General features: G+C 36.6%; 1 protein-coding gene and 2 long non-coding RNA genes across 13 annotated transcripts in view; 2 read left to right on the forward strand and 1 right to left on the reverse strand.

Annotated features, from left to right (window-relative positions):
- Positions 1-20,442, forward strand: part of grik2 (glutamate receptor, ionotropic, kainate 2) — a 339,915-nt gene that overhangs the window by 162,233 nt on the left and 157,240 nt on the right.
- Positions 7,875-12,025, forward strand: si:dkey-245m3.1. The gene is made up of 3 exons (XR_012391884.1): positions 7,875-7,970; positions 11,778-11,851; positions 11,963-12,025. It is a non-coding gene; the product is annotated as a si:dkey-245m3.1 (long non-coding RNA).
- Positions 11,848-14,144, reverse strand: si:dkey-245m3.2. Of its 2 annotated transcripts, none has more exons than XR_012391882.1 (3): positions 13,890-14,144; positions 13,220-13,260; positions 11,848-12,341 (listed from the first exon to the last, which is right to left on the reverse strand). It is a non-coding gene; the product is annotated as a si:dkey-245m3.2 (long non-coding RNA). The 2 variants fall into 2 exon arrangements; XR_012391883.1 differs by having other exon boundaries at positions 11,848-12,375.

A 20,442-nucleotide genomic window follows, 5' to 3' on the forward strand; every position in this document is an offset into this window, starting at 1 on the left:
CATTTACCTTGTCTTGGTTTTCCCGTGCCGTGTTTCTGGACCCTCGATTTGTTTATTGTTTATGTTGTTAGCCGCATGGACCGATTTTATTTATTTTTTGGTCCCAACCACTCTTTTGGACTGGCCTGTATGATACTGTTTGCTCATGTGTTTGACCGTTGCCTGTCTGACCATCCTTTGTCGAATAAAGATGCTGCAATTGGATCCTCATCTCCGTTGCCCTGACCCATATGTGACACCTTTAAAATAATAAGTCATTATTGCATCTAACTTGGTTTTTTTTTTTTTCTTTGTGATGCATTCCAAGTGACATGTTAATATAAAATAATGACCTTGTAGATTTGCCATGCCTGATGTGCACATACACTTGCTTATTGATAGAATAGTATCACTCTTATCTCATAACTACTCAAGACAACTACTCTGAACACTTTGGAAAACCTACTGAAATGCCCTAGCAACAACAAAGAGCACCTTAGCAATCAGCCAGAACCCCTTAGCAACCATACAGCAAGCTTTTACCTGACCGTGTGTTTGTGACTGCACACTAAGGCCTCTGCTATTTAACACTCCATGGCAGATCATTTAAAAGCATGTCTATTTATATGACTCACAAAGGAGCCCTGCTTAATTGGCGAGGCCATTCTTTAAGTCTTAGAAACTAATTCACGACTCCCTGAAGACGATTTTGGGTGTGTATCAAGCGGTTCAAGGTCCTTTAGATATGGGTTTGACTTGTTACATTTTTACAAAGACAGAAGACATCTTCAAAACATACTGTAAAAGACAGAAAGCTCCATTTATATTTATTATATTCTCTCTCTCTTTCTCTCTCTATATATATACAGTCCATTGCTAGGTCCTGGAACAGATCGGGGTAACGGATCTGGCATGTTACTCAAGGATTTAGGTGTTCCGCACAAAAATGGAGAGAGGGTGGGAGCATGGGTTTGTGGCGGGCGTTGGATAGCGTAGGGGTGTCTCGGACAAATGTCAAGAGGGTTGGGGAGTCGCGGAAGTGAAAATGAACAGCGGATGGGGGTGGTTGAGGAGGGGATCAGTAAAATGAGGTTCCGGATCAGATTTCACAAATTAAGCCCTGTGTATATATGTATATGTGTGTGTATATATATATATATATATATATATATATATATATATATATATATATATATATATATATATATATATATATATATTTATTTATTTATTTATATATAGCCGCACAATATATATATATATATATATATATATATATATGATGCCAACCACCGAGGACTTCGAGAGCAACACATACAAAAATACACTTCATTAAATAAGTACACATAGACATCTAGACATCCCCTATATGCTGTAAAGCAGGTTGTTTATGTTTATATATTAGAACTTATATTTGATTGTAACATTTTCCCAGAGACAGCTGAAAGGGCATCCGCTGTGTCAAAAACGTGCTGGATTAGTTGGCGGTTCATGCCGCTGTGGTGACCCCGGATTATTAAGGGACTAAGCCGCTAAGAAAATGAATGAACGAAGGATTGTAATATTAACTTCATTTGACTGTAATGCAATAATGTGCACCTTTTGTAAAGCTGCTTTGAAACAATAATTATTAATTAATTACTGCATAAATATTAATGATTACCTCAAAACCCTGTCAACATTAAGAATAAAATATAAAAATATCAGTGAAATAAAATAAAATTAATTATTATTATTATTATTATTTTAATTTGTTATACTTTGAAAACCAACACAACGTTTTGACAGTTTAATCCATGCCATGCTGAAAAATTGCATATGCATATGCATTGCCATATTGAAGTGCATCTTTGGATGGAAACATAGCTACTGGCTGATATATCAAATATGATGCAGGATGATCATTTCCAACCTGAGAGCTTCCGAATATCTAACGACGCTCTTTAAAAGTTTGTTTTCCAAACACATTGTCATCGCATTGTCAAGTGTCGTTGCCCTTTCTGTGACCCGTCTGCATCGCTCAGAGCAGATTCAATATTAAACACAGGCACGCAAACACTATGATGTCACTCCCACCCCCTGGGTCTCCTATTCTCATATCTTCCTGTTGTTTCACTTAAGCCATAAAGAACTTAATATAATCGTACTTATCTAAGTGATGCATGTTCACTAGCATCACTGCAATACACACAAACATTTTGCAAATATAAAAACAGCAAGGAATGCAGTAATAGGATGAGCTAAAAACACATTACCGATGATATATATTTAAATACATCACATCAAGTATGTTCCCTCAAAGGATTTCTCAAAGAAATATGCTTTCATTACTCCCAAATGTCACATTTCTGCAATAATGAGCTGAATATTCAGACATGTTCTCCATTTGGATTGTTGTTTGTTATCTAATTGTTATTTAAGTGTTCAGATCATAGACTTTAAAAGATATAGACGTTGTATCCGTGACATCACCCATAGGTTTCTAAAGAACACAAAATAATAGAGAGATGCTTAATACTTCATGCGACTCGTTTGTGTTCTGACCACATGTGCTTGGTTGTATACTACATCAATAAGCTGTTTAGTCTTTTAAAAACCCTGTTGTAACACATTGAGCCACTAAACATTGTTCTCATGACGTTTTTTCTGCAGAAGGATAACAGAAATTACTTCCAAACTCTTAAAATTTAATCTGTGTTAGTAAATGCAAGGCTATTAATGAAATCCAGGCATAACACTGTATGACAATGCTTCAGATGACCGTTCTAAAGCCTACAGCTACTCAATCTGTCAGATTCTGCAGTGCATTACAGATTTAAAGAAGATTATAAATGATAAATGATCTTAAATAAAACAAAACCATGTATAGAGACGGTATATAAGTATATAACTTCACTCACCTGGGACATGGAGGCAACTTGAATGGTTTGTGAGCACAATTAAGTGCACACAGCATGCCATATCAACTGATAATTTTAGGAAATAATTCTTAAAGGCAGTTGACTGTGTAAAACCACATAAAACAACACAAAAATACGATGTGTTTGCTGAGTTCAGCAGCTAATCAGCCGGAATCAGCTGAGGTAAAGTGACGGTGACCAGCAAGACCGAGCTGTCACTCAAGTGGCCACGCTCTTAATTATGCAGACTCAATATGACTTAATATAAAGAAAACGGATGAGTTATAAAAAATTCACCCCCTCACAGTTGTCATGCAGGGTAATATTAGCTATATGAACCAAAATGGTTCTTTGTGCCAGGCTGTAAACACCTTTATTTCTGCTGTAAAGTTGGCCATTTTATCAGTGGGCTCATTGGAAATCTGCTCATCATGGAGTCAGTACTAGTAGATTTTCTTGAATTGCAGTTTCAGTTACTTCGGTATTTGCTTCACGAGGGAGAGCGGGAGGTTGCTGCTTGATTCAGATAAGAAGATCTTGACATTTTGTTCACTTGATTTTACCATTAATACTGTAATTTCTTTTAAAAACAAGCCAAGGTTTGGTTTTCAAGGAGATTAAAGATGATGGGTGATTGTAATTTAATTGTATTGACTGTATTGGATCTCCAAACACACTAGTGCAATTTCACAGTTTATATATACACTCATCGGACACTTTATTAGGTACACCTTACTAGTATCGGGTTGAAACTGCCTTTAGAACTGCCTTAATCCATTATGGATTCAATGAGGTACTGGAAATATTCCTCAGAGATTTTGCTCCATATTGACATGATAGCATTGGGTGGCGGAGTGGGTAGCACGTTCACTTCACAGCAAGAAGTCGCAGGGTCGCTGGTTTGAACCTCGGCTTGGTTGGCATTTTTGTAAGGAGTTTGCATGTTCTCCCTGTGTTCGTGTGGGTTTCCTCCGGGTGCTCCAGTTTCCCCCACAGTCCAAAGACATGCTACAGTTGAATTGGGTAAGCTAAATTGTCCGTAGTGTATGTGTGTGAGTGTGACAGGCCCATACGACAGGCCGGCCGGAAGGTGTAAAAAAGTCGTTATCATATGGACTTGTTCCAAAAAGAGCCGACCCTGCAAGACCAAAGAAAAAGAAGAAGATTGACATGATAGCTTCATGCAAGTGGTGCGCGGATGGCGGTTATATCTGCGGGTAATTCGCGGCCTCCAGAAATGTCAAGGGGACTACATTTTCAGAATGAGTCTGTGTTGCATCATACCTAAAACCAAGAATTAGAAGTAATCAAGTGACGACTTGGTGCGGTTTGGGTGCGGATACACAATGAAACCGCAGATTTGGGTGACATTTTAGCTGATCTGCGTATCTTTATATCACGCAGTTACTGCAGATTTGTTGGCTGCACATCTCCCATTCCACCACATCCCAAAGGTTCTCTATTGGATTAAGATCTGTTGACTGTGAAGGCCTTTTGAGTACAGTGAACTCATCGTCATGTTCACCAGTCTGAGATGATTGAGCTTTATGACATGCTGCGTTATCCTGCTGGAAGTAGCCATCAGAAGATGGAGACACTGTGCTCATAAAGGGATGGACATGGTCAGCAGCAATACTCAGGTAGGCTGTGGCGTTGACACCATGCTTACTAATGAGCCCAAAGTGTGCCAAGAAAATATCCTAAATGAGATCAAAAAGATCTTATGACTATTATGTTGAGAAATGTGTTGAAAAAATTAGCTTTTGCGTTAAACAGAATTAGGGGGAAAGTATACAGGAGTGCTGATAATTCTGACATCAACTCTAAATATATATATTTTGTATTAATCATGTTGCGATGAACATCAATAGCTGTAATAGTTCAATTACACTTTTTGAGTATTTATTAAATAAAGAACACCTCAGCACTCTCTGCACCCTCAGCAGCACGTCTGATGTTTCTTCTGAATGCCTGTGGGCGAGATGGAGACGTTTCTCCAACTGTTGGCTCATTGATGAGAAAATGCACTGCTGTGAACCGATCGACCCCAGACAACATTTGGCTGTGTGTTTAAAGAGAGCTGGTTTACATCTAATTATAGGCTAATATGTGTGATTATTGCTTTATTAACAGAGCTACGTCAAGCTGTATCTGAGATGCTTTGCCAGTAGAGCGCAAATGAAAGAGTTCAAAGTCTCATTCATTTTCGTCATGGAGTGATTACTTATAAACCTTTCCAGACATCAGCTGTTCGGTAATGCTGTATGGGGTAGAGCAGTGTTAAACACATACCCTAAGGGAGATCTGCTCTTGACTATATACTCCCATAATCTCTCGAATATAAAGGTGCAAACACAGAAGAAGATATTTTGAAGAAACCTGAAACCATTGACTTCTATAATATCTGTTACATCGTGTACATCAAGACTCTCATAAAAGTTGCTATGTTCTAGGCCAATAAGGCTAAGAAAACAACACAAATTAGCATATTTCCATTTACCTTTGATGTTAGTATACAATGTAACTACAAAAAGAGTCAAGCATTATATAGAAAAATGATCAAAACTCTGTTTTTTTTAATGAGATGCTAATGGTCTAATCTGATTTAATAACTTATGCTAAGCTAAGCTAAAAGTGCTCCTGCCACACCCAGAGATCGGCTGAATGGATTAAAAAAATGGTAAAACGCAACTGCTTAACTCTAGGTGACTTCCAAAATGCGTCTACTTTGAAAAAAAGTGGAGTGTGTTGATTCAGATGCTAATGGTCTAATCCGATTCAATAACTTATGCTAAGCCAAGCTAAAAGTGCTCACGTTAAACCCAGAGATCAGCTGAGTGAATTAAAAAATGATGAAACTCAACTGCTTAACTCTAGTTGACTTGTAAAAATTAGCCTAATTTTAACAAAAGTGGAGTGTACCTTTAAGTTACTTGTTGAGTGAGATGCTAATGGTCTAATCTGACTCCATTATGTATGCTAAGCTAAGCTAAAAAAAGTTCTCCTGTCATACCCAGAGATCGGCTGAATGGATCAATAATGAAACTCAACTGTTTAACGCTAGGTGATTTGTGAATTGAGACTATTTGCACAAAAAAGTGGAGTGTACCTTTAAGTTAGGATTTGAGCGAGATGCTAATGGTCTAATCCGATTCAATCTCTTATGCTAAGCTAAGCTAAAAGTGCTCCCGCCATACCCAGAGATTGGCTGACTGAATTAAAAAATGGTAAAACTCAACTGCTTAACTCTAGTGACTTGTAAAATTAGCCAATTAGCAAAAAAGTGGAGTGTTTCTTTAAGTTATGAGTTGAGCGAGATGTTAATGGTCCAATCTGGTTTAATAATTTATGCTAAGCTAAGCTAAAAGTGATCCAGCCATACACAGAGATCGGCTAAATGGATTCAAAAATGGTAAAACTCAACTGCTTAACTCTAGGTGACTAGTGTAATGAGCCTATTTGCAAAATAAAGTGGAGTGTTTCTTTAAGTTATGTGATTAGCGCGACGCTAATGGTCTAATAAGATTCAATGATGCATGCTAAGCTAAGCTTAAACTGTTCTCGCTATACCCAGAGATTGGCTGAATGGATTAAAAATGTTAAAATTCAACTGCTTAACTCTAGGTGACTTGTAAAATGAGCCTGTTTGCAACAAAAGTGAAGTGTACCTTCAAAATACTTGTTGAGAAAGATGCTAATGGTCCAATCCAATTCAATAATGTATGCTAAGCTAAGCTAAAAGTGCTCCTGCCACACACTCAACTGCTCAACTCAACTAAACTGCTTAACTCTAGTTGACCTGTGAAATGAGCCTATTTGAAAAAAAGTGGAATGTTCCTTTAATCCAGATGCTGAGTGAGATGCTAATGGTCTAATCTAATTCAGTGATGTATGCTAAGCTAAGCTAAAAGTGCTCCTGCCATACCCTCAACCAGAGGTGTGGACTCGAGTCATGTGACTTGGACTCGAGTCAGAATTTGATGACTTCAGACTCGACTTGACAAAATATGAAAAGACTTGCAACTCGACTTGGACTTGAACATAAATGACTCGGACTTTCACTTGGACTTGCGCCTATTGACTTGTAAAGACTTGCTACTTTCTATAAAAAGCCCAAAGATAAAAAGTATGTTGACACGGAGCATCTCTGTGTGTGTGTGTGTGTGACAGAAAGCATGCGCGCATACTTTTATGAAGGTATTTTTGGTGCAAAACTCCCAAGCAGCTGTAAAAGTGTCATTTGTAGTTGTAAAAAATAGCCACACATGTGTATCAGTAAATTTGTACTCGCAGAGCAAATTTGCAAATGCGTATCAGTAAATTTGTACTCGCAGAGCAAATTTGCAAATGTGTAGGTATTTTTTGTCTCCAACAAACACAACGCAACATTTACACCTGCACAAATTCTTCAGTACAGGTGCACAAATCCCATCGGACGAATCACAAATGCAGAAACTCATCCGCTCATGTTCTTTGCTACTATTGTTGCAGTGAATATGGTGCAAAACACATTCACACACCTGCATCCAGAAATGTGAAGTCACAGACAAAACTTGCACATCTGTAGATTAGAATGTGTATCCGCACAAAGAGAGCTGAACGTGTGTAGAATGTTTGATTATTTTTTTTCTAAGCACGAACACAAATATGTTCCTGCAACTGCTCAAATCTGCCGCTACGAGTCTCAAGCGCTGTTTTTCACTTGCAAATCTACATTTCGCTCTCTCGCTCTTCTGCACCAAAAATCACTGTGACATTTGGTGCAAAAGTTACTTGTGTATCTGCCAACCAAAACGTGGGCTCTCAGAGAAATTCAGCCAATAGGGGATGGGGCGTGACGTCACCGCTCTAGCGCTGCGGAGGCTGAACGTCGAAACCGAAACCCCCTTTGCGAGATTCGCTGCATCTATACCTGATTTGCGTTCAAAATGCCTGCTTCATTATTTCATAGTAGGAGCAAACATGCCTTAAGAAAATAAGTAGGTTTGAAACTTTAGTAACCATAAAAAGTACGCCAGGTGGATGCCTTTCTACTCCAGGAAGCCGCAGCCTACGGCCTGAAGGAGGAAGAGGACGCGGTCAGTTTGAAATGTGAGTATTAAACCAAAGATAATTCGTTGTGTTAAACTCGTATTTGTTGAGCAACTGTACAGTGCACTGTAGAATTGCTGAGGGTGTAAAGAGGCTTTAAATTATAGTCTATTTTATTTCGCTGTAAATGTTGACTGTGTAATGTTACGGTCTCCAATCAGCACATATAAAGTAACGTTTCAAAGGTAAAAAAGATTATTATCAAATGTCTGACAGAAAAATGTGAAGTATTGCAGATCACAAGACTAAACAGACATCTGAGTGAGTGATGTATTTGTGCTGATGTAGAATCTGCTGTCAATTGACTGTTGCCAATACTGTTTAAATTAGATACATGTATTCTTACTAAAAGAGAATAAAGGGTCATTTGTTTAATCTGTGCATCAGTATATAGTTGATCACTTGAGGATTTGTGACCGCGTGAGCTTCAAAAAAACACGTTTTGGCAAGCCAGACTCATTTACAATCTTGATTAAAATATTAGATAAATATTAAATTAAATATTAGATTAAATATTAGATTTAAATATAAAAAATATTAGTTTTAATAATTTTAATCAATTCAGGCTGCAAAAGATGAAAGAGAAAGTAATTCAGCATAGAGCGCAGATTTCTGTGCGCATCACGCGTCTGAACGCGCATTACCAAGTTGTAACCCTCCCAAAAAGGGCATAAAGTATTCACACACAACACAAGTTCTTTGCTGGACAAAATACAGTATTTATTTTGGGCCACAATAATCAAGTAAACGTCAAACACTCAATTCATTTAAATACTAATTTCACTTTTATTTTATACAATAATCTTAAAGATTAAAATTCCACACAAGGGGAGCAGCAGGTAGGGAATCAAAAGGACATAAAGTTCATAATGTAAAGATTGTTAGCGGACGGCATAAAAATTATTAGGTAAGGCAATTAAAATGACCACCACAAGGCATTTAACAAGGGGTATCAACCGTAATTGTGCAACACATCATCATTTCACATCAACCCAGAGTTGTAATACACCACACAGTAAATCTCATAAATATAAATGTATAAATAACACCCATAAATAGACTCCACACAGCAATCAAATCATAAGCTACCATCAATACCACTCCAGCTAAATATCAAGCCGTCGTCATTTAACATTTCCTTTACGGAGCGTGATGCTAGCCTGCGCTCATCCCCCGTCACACGCACGCACACACACACGCACGCACGCACGCACGCACACACACAGACAGAGTACAAGCGCCGGGAGCAATCAAACTCACTCAAACTCCCGGCGAACAAAATGCAATGCACACACAATGACCCCGCAACAGTATAACTGTGCTGCTGGCCCGCTTACCCGCTACCGGACGTGGGATACAGCGATTTGGAAAGTCAACAGCGGCCGCCGAAACTTTAGTCCGGGGAAACCCCAGCACTACCAACTATCCCTCCCAGTCATTCGCTCGCGCACAACATCATGCCCACGTCCCGGCACGATAGCCTTGGCCAGCGGCTCAGCAGCACCTGCAATCAAAAACCAAGAAAAACCCCTCCTGACCCAGAAACTACAATCGCTTTTAAAGGCTTGGACTCATTACAAATTGAACTCAGCTGTTCATCTCCTGGAAACGTCATAGACGCAAATGACGCCAGTACGCATCATCCTGGTTTGGGAAGCACCGCTTACATCATGCACCTCCCTTTAATATCAGTTCATGCAGTCGTATTTCATACAATAGAAAGTCTTAAAGAACACAAACAGTTAAACAGCACTGTGAGATAATCAGGAGATGTATTGGGCCCGCTTAAACATTATAGCATTTTTCTCACGGAAAGAGCAAATATTAATTAGTCTGTTAATGACGCACAGAAACGGACAGATCACAGGCAGTTTCAGTAGTAAAGTTCGTGCAAAGTGCAACATACACAATTCAAACACCAGTGCAAAGCACTTTGTTGCAGTTTGTGTCAAAAACATCAATATTTTATATAGACACATATCCACACATAATCTTGCTTTCGCTTTGCTCTCTCTAAATGCGCGCTCTTCTCTTGACGCGCGCTGCTGTGTGTACCTCATCTGTAAATTTGGAGATGTTAGTAACTGAACTCATTTCAATATCACTGACTCGATTTATTAGATACGAAAGCCGTGTAACGTGCTATCGATTGACGTGTTGTCTTTTTTCCCCTTTAAATCTCTCAAATTATCATATGTGATCTCTCTGTTATTGGACTTTTTAACTGATAAGGGAAAAACGTCAAAATCATACACAAGATATCTTAAACTGTTACTGTTCACTGCTGTGCTCAACAATAGTGCAATACAATATTAAAAATTCAGAATTCAATAATGAATAGAATAAATCTTGATAATTCAAGATGTTTCAGGGAGCAGGTCGACGCACACAGAGCGCCATGATAAAGCACATGAAACGCCATGTGTGTGTTTATTAAAACATGTTATATGCGAAATAAATTAGATTTTTTTTGATAGGCTATAAATGATACTGTATTAGCTATCACTAATAAGTAGGCTAATATGCAAAGAAAATCTGCTATTCAAAAATTTGTTTGTTAGTTATAAAAAAATATTAATGTCCATATTGGCTCTGGTGCATTAAATAATAATAATAACATTAAGATTTTTTTTTAAATGACAAATTATAGAAAATAGTATGGAATGTTGAAGTTCTTTAAAGGTATCATCTCAAGGTTGTAAATTCCAACACTAAAGTTAAAACATATTTAATTTTTATAATTCAGCTTTTGCTGTACAAATGATTAAATGTTTTAGGGAATAAAAAGTTTTATATTGTTTGTCAACTCTGTCATGGATGACTTTAGTAATGTTTAGAAATAATAATAAATCATAGCAAGAAAAATCGTAATGTGTAGTTACTAAATTTAAACTGAATTGACAGTAATTTAGTTTTACAACTTTTTAGCAAAACCTTTTACTTGCTATAACTGCAAAGATCACATGATACTAATGAAATCAGGCTTAAAATATTTTTTTATTTGTAAAATATGTGATTAATGAAATATTCAGTTTTCCTTTTGTAATTGTGATAATAATAGCATTGACAGTTTACAGTTTAAACATTTAAAATTAAAATATTGGTGAATTTTTCTTTAAAGAAAAGCAAAATAAATTATTTTTGCATGATGGAAATATGTACTGGCTAATTTGTAAATCAAGAAATCGTGATTTTTGGTAATGTGATCTTTGAAAATGATGAACACATTTTATAAATAAATAATCAAAAATGTAACAATGTAATGTAACAATTTTTTTTAAAAGCTGAAAAAAGGATGGCTTTGGTCACTAAATGTACCTGCAACTACAGAATCACCCATATAGTTCATGGAGAGCAACATGTTTTTCTGGAGTTTTCTTGCAAAACTTGGAAACATCACGTAAGCAAGCAAACACTGACATAAATATAATCTGCAGTACAAATACTAGTTTTAAAATAAAAGTTAGTTTGCTTTATCAGAATGACAGAGAATACTATAAATTATTTTATTATATATATATATATATATATATATATATATATATATATATATATATATATATATATATATAATTTGTTTATTTTTTTTAATTTGCCCACCCTAAAGTTCCAAGCTGGAGCCGGGCCTGATGACAGAGGTGATTTATTCTAGTCTCTATGTTACAGGGAGGCTTTTATTGAGTACAGTACAGAAAATAAAAAAACATATTTTACATTTGCTATTTATTATTATTATTAGTTATTGTATTTTCAAACAGTGATTACATCAGCTTTCTGATTAATGTTGTGTGTGTGCTTTTTCTGCAGAGCTGTTGTGATAGAGCTGGACCTGTAGACAAGGGAACTAACACATTTGAGGAAAAAAGAATCCAAAATAAGAGGTAGGATAATTTTATTACTAGCACTACAGAAATCAAATGACACATTGTACAGTAAAATGACATTGTTTTTTGAATGTTTTTTATGTTTTGTTTGATCTGAAATATCTGCAGATTGGTGTGTGTGGTGAGGGTAAAGAAGTCCACATGCAGCAGCATCTTGGAAATGCTGTAATGCAGGGGTGCCCAAACTCAGTTCTGGACAGCTGGTGTCCTGCAGAGTTTAGAGTCAACTTCAACTAAACTCTGCAAGACAGCAGCAGTTCTAGACTGAGTTTAGCCACTCCTGTTCTCCTGTAGTGAACTGAACGAGACCCTGCATCAGTCCACATGCCCTTGTGTCCTCATCTGGACCAGATGTTGCTGTGGTCTCTTCATCATCCGTATCTCGGGCATGGACTGCCATGCATCACCGTCCTGTTTCAGTCTGACTGCAGCAATGAGGGATGTGATGATGGCGAAGTCCCTCTGATCATCTGAAGAACTGGCCCAGCTGTGTGGAGATACAGCAAAACATGGGCTTCTGTCTGTAATACATCACTGTTAGAATAAAGCTTGGTTTCATGTGTTGGTGACTTGTATTTATTTGTCATGATTACTCATATTCATTCTTTTAATAATATAATTATGTTTCTGTTTGTTTTCAATAAATAATGATAATACTTTCAATATTGTATGCATTTCCATTGTTTAACAGAAATGTAAGAAAATAAGATGCATTGTCTAGTGACTACTAGTAGATTTACTTAGTTAATTGTCCACATTTATCATTACTAGCAATACATTCTTGGTAAAAATGTTAAGTAAACATACATTTTTTGGAGTGTAAAATGAATCATAAAACATGGTAGCGTTAGTTATTAAGGTAAAGATGGTTTATATTTGCAATTAAACATTTTAATGGTCCCTATATTGTTTACCATGGTACTTTAAATATTTGGTCTGAATGACTTCAAAACAACATTAGAACTAATATTTATTTGACTGTGGACAGTGCTGTATTTTGATAGTCATTGGCTGCTAATATGATTTCCCTATATAGAATTTGAAAATCTTTTTCTGAAATTAAATTTTTAAGAAGAAAGTCAGAATGTGCAACTATAAAAGCAACTTCACCTCAATGCATTGGATGCACCCTGGTCTGCCATTTTTCTAAAATAAATATAGCTTATGAATTAAATAGTTTAATCATATTATGTGATAAGACTAAATAGCAAACATGACATTAGGGCAAGCAAGCCAAGTTACCTTTCGTAAAACAAGAATTGTTATCCTAGGTATGAATACTGATCACTAACATAGTTATATTTAAACTAACATCAAACTGTACAACTATAAGTGGTTTTAAAAAATGAAGCAATGAAAACGTACCTTAATTGTATTGCTGCTTTCAGGATGTCATCGATTCAGCTCTGCAGAAAAAGCACACACACACCAGTAATCAGAAAGCTAATGTAAACACTGTTTGAAAATACAATAACTAATAATAAATAGCAAATGTAAAATATGTTTTTGTAGTTTCTGTACTGTACTCAATAAAAGCCTCCCTGTAACATAAAGACTAGAATAAATCACCTCTGATTCACATGCTCAAATAACATGTTGGTGTAGTTGCTGATGTAACACAAACCTTACTCAAGTGATCAACTATATACTGATGCACAGATTAAACAAATGACCCTTTATTCTCTTTTAGTAAGAATACATGTATCTAATTTAAACAGTATTGGCAACAGTCAATTGACAGCAGATTCTACATCAGCACAAATACATCACTCACTCAGATGTCTGTTTAGTCTTGTGATCTGCAATACTTCACATTTTTCTGTCAGACATTTGATAATAATCTTTTTTACCTTTGAAACGTTACTTTATATGTGCTGATTGGAGACCGTAACATTACACAGTCAACATTTACAGCGAAATAAAATAGACTATAATTTAAAGCCTCTTTACACCCTCAGCAATTCTACAGTGCACTGTACAGTTGCTCAACAAATACGAGTTTAACACAACGAATTATCTTTGGTTTAATACTCACATTTCAAACTGACCGCGTCCTCTTCCTCCTTCAGGCCGTAGGCTGCGGCTTCCTGGAGTAGAAAGGCATCCACCTGGCGTACTTTTTATGGTTACTAAAGTTTCAAACCTACTTATTTTCTTAAGGCATGTTTGCTCCTACTATGAAATAATGAAGCAGGCATTTTGAACGCAAATCAGGTATAGATGCAGCGAATCTCGCAAAGGGGGTTTCGGTTTCGACGTTCAGCCTCCGCAGCGCTAGAGCGGTGACGTCACGCCCCATCCCCTATTGGCTGAATTTCTCTGAGAGCCCACGTTTTGGTTGGCAGATACACAAGTAACTTTTGCACCAAATGTCACAGTGATTTTTGGTGCAGAAGAGCGAGAGAGCGAAATGTAGATTTGCAAGTGAAAAACAGCGCTTGAGACTCGTAGCGGCAGATTTGAGCAGTTGCAGGAACATATTTGTGTTCGTGCTTAGAAAAAAAATAATCAAACATTCTACACACGTTCAGCTCTCTTTGTGCGGATACACATTCTAATCTACAGATGTGCAAGTTTTGTCTGTGACTTCACATTTCTGGATGCAGGTGTGTGAATGTGTTTTGCACCATATTCACTGCAACAATAGTAGCAAAGAACATGAGCGGATGAGTTTCTGCATTTGTGATTCGTCCGATGGGATTTGTGCACCTGTACTGAAGAATTTGTGCAGGTGTAAATGTTGCGTTGTGTTTGTTGGAGACAAAAAATACCTACACATTTGCAAATTTGCTCTGCGAGTACAAATTTACTGATACGCATTTGCAAATTTGCTCTGCGAGTACAAATTTACTGATACACATGTGTGGCTATTTTTTACAACTACAAATGACACTTTTACAGCTGCTTGGGAGTTTTGCACCAAAAATACCTTCATATACTTTCGACCACTAGCGCTTTGTGGCGCACTTCCGTGTTTTTGTACCAGCGGGAAATTTGAAGATGCCATTTTCATTCTGACTCGGAGAGTGAAATAAACACATCCGCGATCTGCTCCTTTTGTTTTATTCAGCGGATTTACAACATCTGTCAAAGGTAAGATACTTAACTACTCGCAATGTGTTACTGTTGTGCAAAAGCATTGTTTTACTGTTGTGCATAAGTAAATGAACTTCAGTTTTTTTAACCAAACTTACCCTCTCGTCATTTATTTCACATAATTATGAATGAACATGGCTGTAATTTATGTTTTTGCACTTGGTCGTTTGTGTCAATGCGCATATTATGTTTTATTTTTGTGTTTTGCCCATCCTCTGACAGTATTTTCTAACTATTTAATTAGTAGTAATAATAATTATATGCCATAATAACTAAATATATATAATTTATTTTTAAAGCTCTTAAAACTGTGAAAAAAGTGTTTTGTTATTTTTGGTGACATTTTGCAATAAGGTTTTTTTAGTTAATCTATGTACTAACATGAACTAATAATGAACTATACCTTTAAACCTTTATTAATTATAGTTTAACATTTACTATTGCATAATTACAATTTAAAGGTATGCTTGTTAACATTAATGTTAATGCACTGTGATTTAACAAAGGTTAACCAATAATTTTATTTCCATTAATTAATGAATACTGTAATGATTTGTAACTGTACTTCACTGCATTGTTTGTTTACATTAGTACATAGATAAACTTAATTAATTAATACAACCTTATTGTAAAGTGTTACCTTTTTCATATTTTGGATTAATACTATTAATTTTATTTAGTATTTAAAACCTTAAAAGTATTTGTATTATTGTTGATGTTATGCCCCTTAGCAATATTTTATTCCTCTATATGGTTTTTAATTAAATTTTTATTGTGAGATTGTAATGTAATGCATCTATATTGTTGAATTTCTGTTTGTTTGTTTTTCTGTATTTCTCCCTGTATATTTAAAGATTATCTACTATTTTTAAGGTACTTAAAACCAACCATCTAATAAAAAATACAATTGACAATCACATTTCGTTTCATGAGTGTCTTTGTTCCTGTTTTGTAGGACTCTTATTTTAACAGATTTCATTGGAAAACACTTGACTGATCATTCAATTAAAGTTTTACCTTTATTATTCCATCACTCAATGAGATCATTTAATTGTGAGTTGAATTACTCCATTTGTAATTGTTTTTAAATAAACTAAAAACGAAGACTTGTTTTATTCAGTACATATTTACATATTAAAATATATTTAAAACCACTATGAATGTATTTAAACTAATATTTAAATTTATATAACTGTTTCACTGTGGGTATTTCTATTTTAATTTATTTAGCACATTTATTGCCTATTCAAACATGAAAACAAGTTTTAGATAATTTGTGGCTCTAATAAATTGTTAAACATTACAATATCCCTGCAGAAAAATCCAGCTTAAACCAGCCTAGGCTGGTAAGCTGGCTTTAGCTGGTCGACCAGGCTGGTTTTAGAGGGGTTTTGGTAATTTCTAGGCTGGTTTCCAGCCATTTCCAGCCTGGTCTTAGCTGGTCAGGCTGGAAACTGAACTGAGCTAAACTGAACTGAACTGAACTTAAACACTAAAACCTGAACCACACTGTTCCAGTTACTGAACCACACTGTTCCAGTTACTATGACCATTTATGTGAAGCTGCTTTGACACAATCTACATTGTAAAAGCGCTATACAAATAAAGCTGAATTGAATTGAATTGACCAGCAAAATCCAGCTAAAACCAGCTTGACCAGCCTGGTTTAAGCTGGACATAGCTGGTTTTGGCTGGGCTCCCAGCCTGGCTAGGCTGGTCAAGCTGGTTTTAGCTGGTCATCTCCCAGCCTGCCCAGATAAGACTAGGCTGAAAATGGCTGGAAACCAGCCTGGAAATTACCAAAACCCCTCTAAAACCCGCCTGGTCGACCAGCTAAAACCAGCCTAGGCTGGTTCAAGCTGTTTTTTTCAGTAGGGATTTTTGACAAAATGGTCTAAAATGATAGTTTACAAGTGCCTAAGTGGGATTTGAACCCCGTTCTTTATGAAAAGAAAGAAAAATCTGATTGGCTCTGACATTACTTTCACCAGTGGGCAGGTACTTCAATCTGATTGGCTGGTCTCTCGTGCACGTATTCAGTCTCACTGCATTTGCTTGACTTTTGTCCACACTGGCGCCTCAAACCTTTCCTGCTTTTGCTCTCCAGAGATCCTCCTGGTAAATTGATTATTCCAGAATGTTGATATGGTTTATATATTGCTACACTATTTAGTAACAATACATTAAAAACTATGAGGTTAAGGTAAATTCTATAATAAATGCTAGTGTTTTTGAGAATTAGGTATACTGCCTATGTTTAAGCCTAGTATTATTTACAAGTTGTTAATGAATGCTTCAGCATACTTTAGTATTAAGAATAGTGAACTGATAAAATAAAATACAGAGTGTAGTTTTTCTACAGTAAAGTGTGGTGAATTGTAGTATAATATACCCTATATTGTAAAAAACTACAGCACTGGGTAATTTGTTTATATTACACTTGTGTTACCAAAGCAACTATAATATGACCCCAACAAATTAATTAAAGTACTTTACTATAGTACTGTTCAAAACACTGTCCATGCCAATAGATGTGTTCAGGGGCCCTGTGGAACAGCTTTTCCTCAAAATGAAGAGGATGACATGGAAAATGTCCTCCACAATCTCATCAATAATGTGGAAGACAGCAGAGACGTGTTTATTTTATTTTAGTTGCCATGATAAAATGGGATTGATAGTGAGATTTATTTAAAGAGTGAATAGTACAGTAGGCTATATACCTTATCAAGTTTTTCCTTATTTTTATCACAGTTACATTTCTGCTTGCGTTAGTTATATTTTTGTTTAAATGTTTTTTTATTTGATTAGTATGGTACACCTTTCGGATGATTAATAAATGTTTGTAAAACAAAATACATTCTTTACATCCAACATCTATTCTCTGTGTCTTTAAGTGTTTGAAACTGGAAATATCTCATCATAAAACATACAGCCAAAATGTTATGGTTTATTAGATAAAAATTTTTTATATGTAAGTCTATTTTAGTATTTTGGTTTTTGTTAATAAATAGTCCCTCAATATAAATCATATAAAAAAGCACGAAAGGAAGAGGAAACACAAGACTCAAAATCTGTATATAATCTCTGAGAGCACGCAGGAAAATGTGTGCGTGAGCAGTGCATATTTGAGAGCGAGAAAATTTGCGCGTGAGCAGCGTATATTTCAGAGCTCGCAAGCAGTTTTGTCCACAGAGGAAATCGGTGCACAAGCGTCACACAAGGTAGAGAGCAAAGTTCTTCATTGTTATGTGAGAAAAACAACGTTAATGTTTGTATAAAGTAGCCGACTTCATTTAGAATATGTGCCACAATTTTACATTGCTGCTAGACAGATTTGCATCTTCATCTCTTCAGCACACACGAGATTCAATTGACAAAATACCAAGTTCACTCAATTTTACTTTGCAGCATACAGGAGTTGTTGGTCTACTGCTGCCTCATTGAGGTCGTTTATGTAGTTTTAGTTAATCACAAGTTGATCACAGAAGACATAACATAGCACAACTAAACTTACATTTGTGTTTTTATATATCTGAGCAATGTTCTTTCATAAAAAAAGGTTTGTTTAATAAATACAGATCTTACAACCATACATAATCTGTTTACAGTTCATTGTTCTGTTAAAAAGACTCGAAAAGACTCGAAAATCAAACTATAGGACTTTGGACTTGACTTGAGACTTGTTGCCTTTGACTTGGGACTTGACTCGGGACTTGCCTGTCTTGACTCGGGACTTGACTCGGGACTTGAGGGCAATGAATTGAGACTTACTTGTGACTTGCCAAACAATGACTTGGTCCCACCTCTGCCCTCAACTACTAAACTCAACTAAGCTAAACTGCTTAAGTCTAGGTGACTTGTAAAATGAGCCTATTTGCAAAAAAAGTGGAGTGTTTCTTTAAGTCAAGTGTTGAGTGAGATGCTACTGGTCTAATCTAATTCAATGATGTATGCTAAGCTAAGCTAAAAGTGCTACCGCCATACCCATAGATCGGCTGAATGGATTAAAAAATGGTAAACTCATGCTTAACTCAAGTGACTTGTAAAATTAGCCAGTTACCAAAAAAGTGGAGTGTTTCTTTAAGTTAGGAGTTGAGCGAGATGCTAATGGTTTAATCCGATTTAATTTCTTATGCTAAGCTAAGCTAAACGTGATCCCGCCATACCCAGAGATCGGCTAAATGGATTCAAAAATGGTAAAACTCAACTGCTTAATTTAGGTGACTTGTAAAATGAGCCTGTTTGCAACAAAAGTGGAGTGTACCTTCAAGATACTTGTTGAGCAAGATGCTAATGGTCCAATCCAATTCAATAATGTATGCTAAGCTAAGCTACAAGTGCTCCTGCCTCACACTCAACTGCTCAACTCAACTAAACTGCTTAACTCTGGTTGACTTGTGAAATGAGCCTATTTGAAAAAAAGTAGAGTGTTCCTTTAAGCCAGATGCAGTGTGAGATGCTAATGGTCTAATCCAATTCAATGATCTATGCTAAGCTAAGCTAAAAGTGCTACCGGCATACCCAAATATTGGCTAAATGGATTCTAAAATGGTAAAACTCAACAGCTTAACTCGAGTGACTTGTAAAGTGAGCCTATTTGCAAAGAAAGTGGAGTGTTTCTTCAAGTTACATGTGTGTTACCTTCACTATTTTACGTAAGCGACCTCTAGCTGCAAATCTCACACATTTAATTATGAAATGCTTGCCGAAAAAACAAGCAAGTCTCGACAAACATCAAAGTATATAGTCCAAAATGATGAGAACGCCTACATGTGGTCGGTATTGGTTTCAGCGGTGAGATGGTCCCCAATTGTAAACGGAATTGCTTTTCATCTAGATAAACCTATGAGTGAATATTTCGAAGGGGGTGAAGCAGCCTTTTCCTCCGAAATCTGTAATGGAGTCGCTCCAGCTGGGAGTGGGTGCTTGTCTCCATTGTTGTGTCAGGAAGCACAGACATACATTACAAACGCAGTGGTCTATTGTAAGCACACGGTGCCGAAATGCTCACGGTAGATTAGATAACCCAGGGCTCTCTCACAACAACACACGAGAGTTGGGGTTGGGGTGGGGGGGGCAATGACATTACGGCTGTGGCAGAAATACAGATGATTTCCCATTTAACACTCCATTGAGCTCCAGGTTATTCCAAGTCTTGACTGCTGGAGTCGAGATGCTGGAAGTACTTTTCAGCAGTTTTTTTTTTCCATCACGTTCTCCCCTCGTGGGACGCCGAATCCATTTGCTCACAATAAAGAGCAGGAGGTTATTTTGTTGGGTCTCTATAGGACAATACCAATGTGTGTGTAGAGTAAAGTGTGTTTGGGAGGTTGAGAGCAAGCGAGCGAGCGGAAGTAGACAGAGAGAGATGAGAAGAGAGAGGCCAGGGATGATAAAAGCCCGAGAAAAGTTGGAGACTGTAGCCCCGGCTCCGGCCTGTTTGCCAAACAAAGAGCCCGGCAAACTCAATTAAAGGGCAGATTTCCCTCCGG

The sequence above is a fragment of the Danio rerio genome, chromosome 16 (genome assembly GCF_049306965.1).
Source record: "Danio rerio strain Tuebingen ecotype United States chromosome 16, GRCz12tu, whole genome shotgun sequence".
NCBI lineage: Eukaryota > Metazoa > Chordata > Actinopteri > Cypriniformes > Danionidae > Danio > Danio rerio.